We start from the raw sequence: 6843 nt of genomic DNA on the forward strand, positions 1-6843 counted from the left end.
GCAGCATCTACATCTACATCTACATTGATACTCCGCAAGCCACCCAACGGTGTGTGGCGGAGGGCACTTTACGTGCCACTGTCATTACCTCCCTTTCCTGTTCCAGTCGCGTATGGTTCGCGGGAAGAACGACTGTCTGAAAGCCTCCGTGTGCGCTCTAATCTCTCTAATTTTACATTCGTGATCTCCTCGGGAGGTATAAGTAGGGGGAAGCAATATATTCGATACCTCATCCAGAAACGCACCCTCTCGAAACCTGGCGAGCAAGTTAAACCGCGATGCAGAGCGCCTCTCTTGCAGAGTCTGCCACTTGAGTTTATTAAACATCTCCGTAACGCTATCACGGTTACCAAATAACCCGGTAACGAAACGCGCCGCTCTTCTTTGGATCTTCTCAATCTCTTCCGTCAACCCGACCTGGTACGGATCCCACACTGATGAGCAATACTCAAGTATAGGTCGAACGAGTGTTTTGTAAGCCACCTCCTTTGTTGATGGACTACATTTTCTAAGCTCTCTCCCAATGAATCTCAACCTGGTACCCGCCTTACCAACAATTAATTTTATATGATCATTCCACTTCAAATCGTTCCGCACGCATACTCCCAGATATTTTACAGAAGTAACTGCTACCAGTGTTTGTTCCGCTATCATATAATCATACAATAAAGGATCCTTCTTTCTATGTATTCGCAATACATTACATTTGTCTATGTTAAGGGTCAGTTGCCACTCCCTGCACCAAGTGCCTATCCGCTGCAGATCTTCCTGCATTTCGCTACAATTTTCTAATGCTGCAACTTCTCTGTATACTACAGCATCATCCGCAAAAAGCCGCATGGAACTTCCGACACTATCTACTAAGTCATTTATATATATTGTGAAAAGCAATGGTCCCATAACACTCCCCTGTGGCACGCCAGAGGTTACTTTAACGTCTGTAGACGTCTCTCCATTGATAACAACATGCTGTGTTCTGTTTGCTAAAAACTCGTCAATCCAGCCACACAGCTGGTCTGATATTCCGTAGGCTCTTACTTTGTTTATCAGGCGACAGTGCGGAACTGTATCGAACGCCTTCCGGAAGTCAAGAAAAATAGCATCTACCTGGGAGCCTGTATCTAATATTTTCTGGGTCTCATGAACAAATAGAACAGACGATCAAGTAGGTAAAAAGACGAGGGCTAATAGGAATCCTTGGGTAACAGAAGAAATATTGAATTTAATTGATGAAAGGAGAAAATATAAAAATGCAGTGAATGAAGCAGGCAAAAAGGAATACAAACGTCTCAAAAATGAGATCGACAGGAAGGGCAAAATGGCTAAGCAGGGATGACTAGAGGACAAATGTAAGGATGTAGAGGCTTGTCTCACTAGGGGCAACATAGATACTGCCTACAGGAAAATTAAAGAGACCTTTGGAGAGAAGAGAACCACTTGTATGAATATCAAGAGCTCAGATGGAAACCCAGTTCTAAGCAAAGAAGGGAAGGCAGAAAGGTGGAAGGAGTATATAGAGGGTTTATACAAGGGCGATGTACTTGATGACAATATTATGGAAATGGAAGAGGATGTAGATGAAGACAAAATGGGAGATAAGATACTGCGTGAAGAGTTTGACAGAGCACTGAAACACCTGAGTCGAAACAAGGCCCTGGGAGTAGATAACATTCCATTAGAACTACTGATGGCCTTGGGAGAGCCAGTCCTGACAAAACTATACCATCTGGTGAGCAAGATGTATGAGACAGGCGAAATACCCTCAGACTTCAAGAAGAATATAATAATTCCAATTCCAAAGAAAGCAGGTGTTGACATGTGAAAATTACCGAACTATCAGTTTAATAAGTCACAGCTGCAAAATACTAACGCGAATTCTTTACAGACGAATGGAAAAACTGGTAGAAGCGGACCTCGGGGAAGATCAGTTTGGATTCCGTAGAAATGTTGGAACACGTGAGGCAATACTAACCTTACGACTTATCTTAGAAGAAAGACTAAGAAAAGGCAAACCTACGTTTCTAGCATTTGTAGACTTAGAAAAAGCTTTTGACAATGTTAACTGGAATACTCTCTTTCAAATTCTGAAGGTGGCAGGGGTAAAATACAGGGAGCGAAAGACTATTTACAATTTGTACAGAAACCAGATGGCAGTTATAAGAGTCGGGGGGCATGAAAGGGAAGCAGTGGTTGGGAAAGGAGTGAGACAGGGTTGTTGCCTCTCCCCGATGTTATTCAATCTGTATATTGAGCAAGCAGTAAAGGAAACAAAAGAAAAATTCGGAGTAGGTATTAAAATTCATGGAGAAGAAGTAAAAACTTTGAGGTTCGCCGATGACATTGCAATTCTGTCAGAGACAGCAAAGGACTTGGAAGAGCAGTTGAACGGAATGGACAGTGTCTTGAAAGGAGGATATAAGATGAACATCAACAAAAGCAAAACGAGGATTATGGAATGTAGTCAAATTAAATCGGGTGATGCTAAGGGAATTAGATTAGGAAATGAGACAATTAAAGTAGTAAAGGAGTTTTGCTATTTAGGGAGTAAAATAACTGATGATGGTCGAAGTAGGGAGGATATAAAATGTAGACTGGCAATGCCAAGGAAATCGTTTCTGAAGAAGAGAAATTTGTTGACATCGAGAATAGATTTAAGTGTCAGGAAGTCGTTTCTGAAAGTACTTGTATGGAGTGTAGCCATGTATGGAAGCGAAACATGGACGATAACTAGTTTGGACAAGAAGAGAATAGAAGCTTTCGAAATGTGGTGCTACAGAAGAATGCTGAAGATAAGGTGGGTAGATCACATAACTAATGAGGAGGTACTGAACAGGATTGGGGAGAAGAGAAGTTTGTGACACTACTTCACTAGAAGAAGGGATCGGTTGGTAGGACATGTTTTGAGGCATCAAGGGATCACAAATTTAGCATTGGAGGGCAGCGTGGAGGGTAAAAATCGTAGAGGGAGACCAAGAGATGAATACACTAAGCAGATTCAGAAGGATGTAGGTTGCAGTAGGTACTGGGAGATGAAGAAGCTTGCACAGGATAGAGTAGCATGGAAAGCTGCATCAAACCAGTCTCAGGACTGAAGACCACAACAACAACAACAACAGGTTCCCTACCACACTGAAACTTCTGACATTCCACTCTCCGATTCGTAGAATATTACCCCTCCCCCACGGCGTTACGCTCCCGGAGATCCGAATGGGAAACTAATCCGGAATCTTTTGCCAATGGAGAGATCCAAAGACAAATTTTCAATTACGGGATACATGTCCTGTGGATAAATACTGTTTTTAATGCATTGGTTCAGTTGCTTTCTATAGCGTCATACCGTTGATCGTTGCTGATTTTCCGCCCCTAGGGCAAGATGATATCCTAAACCTCTTTCCGCTCATCCTTCTTCTTGGAAAAGGCCGTCGCCAGAATGAGGGTGACTTCTTATACCGGAACTCTTCGAATGCCATTGTTGATTATTTTTATTCAAAATTTAATCCGTGGCGATGTTCCAACAAGGGACCAAGTACGTTTTGATCACTCTCACATAGATGAAGGGCTCACTTTCTGCTGTATATTTTCCACCCTGTACCTGCCTCTTCAATTACTTAGCTACACAGCTCCCTCTAATAACATAGTATCTATTCCCTGATCTATTCCTCATCTCCTTCCCGTATTATCATTTTCTTGCTTACGTGCTGCTTCTGATTTCCTTGCCTGATGTTCGACTTTTACCACTGCGAACCAGTCAGCCTGGTCAGAGAACTACTGATTATTATTATAATGGTAGCCTGCCTCCTGCATGATTTTTTGTCACGTACACGTTATTAAATTAAAACACTCTTCAAATTTTTGGAATCTCTGGGGCCGGTGCCTTGCCATTATCAATGTCGATAACAAGCAAAAATGGTCGAGATTCTCGATTCTAGATATGGATTAACTATCAATATACATAATTAAGTTTGTACGTGACCACCAGTGCACGAGTCCTAACTGCTCCTATTCAAGTTACATTTATATCCATCTTTTGTTTGTATTGTAGCTATAATTTCACCTTACAGTTCTTGTTGCTAATGGTTCAGTTTTATCCGTTCCGGAAGTCACTGTTCAGCATTCACATGCATATTAACAATCTGATTTTACCACTGTATAGGTTGTATTTCATTTACATTTCAAGATATCATTGCTTATCACTAATGTTCTTAACAAAACTACAGCTACTTTGCTTTGTATTTGGTCTTTCTTCCGTAGTCAGTCTTGTAAGAGGTCCGAGCAGATGTAATTTCGATGTATTGCTCATGCGCTGCCTGCGATATGCAAGGTATAAGAGAATCTCAGACCAGAGAGCAGTGTTGACTGCAGTACGAACTATGTAGCTGTAGCAGTAAGTTGTTGCTAGTGAGCAGTCTGTTCTGGTCTGGTCTGGTGTATCGTGTTCGCTGGGCCGGTCGTGGTGCAGCGATGCCGGAGCCTGAGCATTATTGTATAAGGTAAAAAACAGCCTCGCGCATATGTAGTAATGTTATCTCAAGTCCCATGTAAATGTTTTAAAAATGTCCTAATAATAATCTTTCTCATATAAAGTAACTTTTAACAACCATTCATTTCAATTTAAAGAATGTACTAATTTCTCCAATCCATGATCATCCCGATTATTGCAAAAGAAAAATCAGTTGTTTGCTCTCATAAATGACAAATCTATCGGCCAGCATTGCACATGGCTGTGCAAAAAAAAAAAAAAAAAAAAAAAAAAAAAAAAAAAAAAAATTTGTAAGAGCGGATATATATGCGTTATCCGGCGACTTCATTGAGGTAAGGATTTTTCTCTTTTTTATTCAGAATGATCTTTCAGGGACATGACGCAGCACTGCTGACGTCCAAAATTTACCAGATTAAATTCACAGTCAATTATTGAAAAGTTATAAGTGACCGACAATTTAATTGAGAGGTTAGTTACATTGTATTATTACCAGGTTACTGAATTTATTTTTTTGTTGGGACGTTACACTGAATGTGAACGACATAATTGTAATTTTTACTGTTGAGAGGTTTAGGAATTTTTCTGTTTTGAGGTTACACTAAATTTGAATCATATTCATATTATTTATTTTATTTTGTGGGGAGGTTACACTTGGCGACAACCGGCCAGGATCGTATTTCTTTGTGAATTTCTGAGAAGTAGTCAGTTATATATCTGCTCTTATTTACTTAAACGTAGTTTGCATCTGGCGCAACGCATTTACTAATTTGTCACTCTTTCTTCACAGATCATCGGCAATTTATTGCTCTTTGTTATAATTGTGTTTGTTTCATTTTTGCTTCGTCTTTGTTTCATTTTGTGCTTAATTTTGATTTGTGAAAAATGCCGCGAAAAACTGTTAACAGTACATCGCGATGTGCAATGTGTGAAATAGCCGACTCGAATAATTTGACCGATAATACTTGCGACACTCAGTGTAATAGTGATAATCGCCTAATTACAGATAATCAGTGCGTGCCGATCACTAGTAATGACTTTATTCCAGATGATGAGCAAGCAAATTCATTTATGTCCACACTTAATTTAACGGCAAATGATGACGCGGCACGTTCCGTTACAATGAACGCTGCCCAGTTTGACACACCTAATTTGCAAAATTCACGTAGCGAACAGATAATTGTTTCTAACGAAGGTGAACTACGTACTCAAAATATGTCAGATTTATTTGATTCCGGTGTAGTGACCAACAGTGCATATCCAATTGGCGAACCTTTTCAAGAATCAGAGAATGACCAAATGGTTACACAAAACGTGACAAATGCAGGTACACCAGCACACAGCATAGAAAATAGAGTCGCTAATTTTGGCATGGATCAAGTTATGGCAGTATTGCTACAACTTAATGAAAATTTCAAACAACTTAATGAATCGAACAAGCAACTTAATGAAAAACAAGACAACTTTAATGAAAACTCAAACAGTCGAATGATAAGCAAGACAACAATTTCAAACAACTTAGTGAACAGATTACAGCCGTTGCCGCGCAATGTCATGATACTAAAGAACAATTACGTGAGGAAATTAAGGCTTGTGCTAGGAACAGTAGTGAAGAAATTAGATCTGTGGCACAAGAATTAAGTAATACACATGCATCCACAACGAAATTACTTAGAGATGAAATTAGTGCAGTCGCTAAACAATGTTCTGAAAACGCAACACAGTTACGCGACGAGTTTAAATTAATGTCAGCAGAACTTTTACGCACACTGGATGCGAAATTTGACCAACAGAACAGCCAAATTGACGAACGTTTTAATCACCACCTACAAAACAGTGAAACGCGTTACAATAAATTTATACAGGAACAGAATAAAGTAAAGCAACAAGTCATCGAAACAATTACTGCACAGAGACAGGAAGATAAGCGCAAATTGTTTACGAAAGCAAAAGCATACATAGACAACAATATTGCTACAGTATCAGACGAAATCAATCAGTTGAACACCGAATTGCATGATGAAATCTCCGATCTTAAAACAAAAACAGACACACACACATTAGACTTTCAGACAATGACCAACAGACTTGAAAAGTTGGAACTAATACAGGATTCCGATGCCATCAAAGCAGACGTTAAAAAATTGAACAAAACCACACATAAAATACAAAAACAAATTAATGCTTGTGATACTAAAAACGATGATCAGGTAAAAGCACTGACTGAAGAATATGATGAATTGGCCAGTCGTATTGATGTTATGGAAAATAATAATGACACCAAATCAGACGATACGTCACCAGTTTCGCTTAATCAAACACCCAAATTCCAATTTACAGCAGACGATCAGTGAGATAGGTTCGTC

Source organism: Schistocerca americana, chromosome 4 (genome assembly GCF_021461395.2).
Source record: "Schistocerca americana isolate TAMUIC-IGC-003095 chromosome 4, iqSchAmer2.1, whole genome shotgun sequence".
NCBI lineage: Eukaryota > Metazoa > Arthropoda > Insecta > Orthoptera > Acrididae > Schistocerca > Schistocerca americana.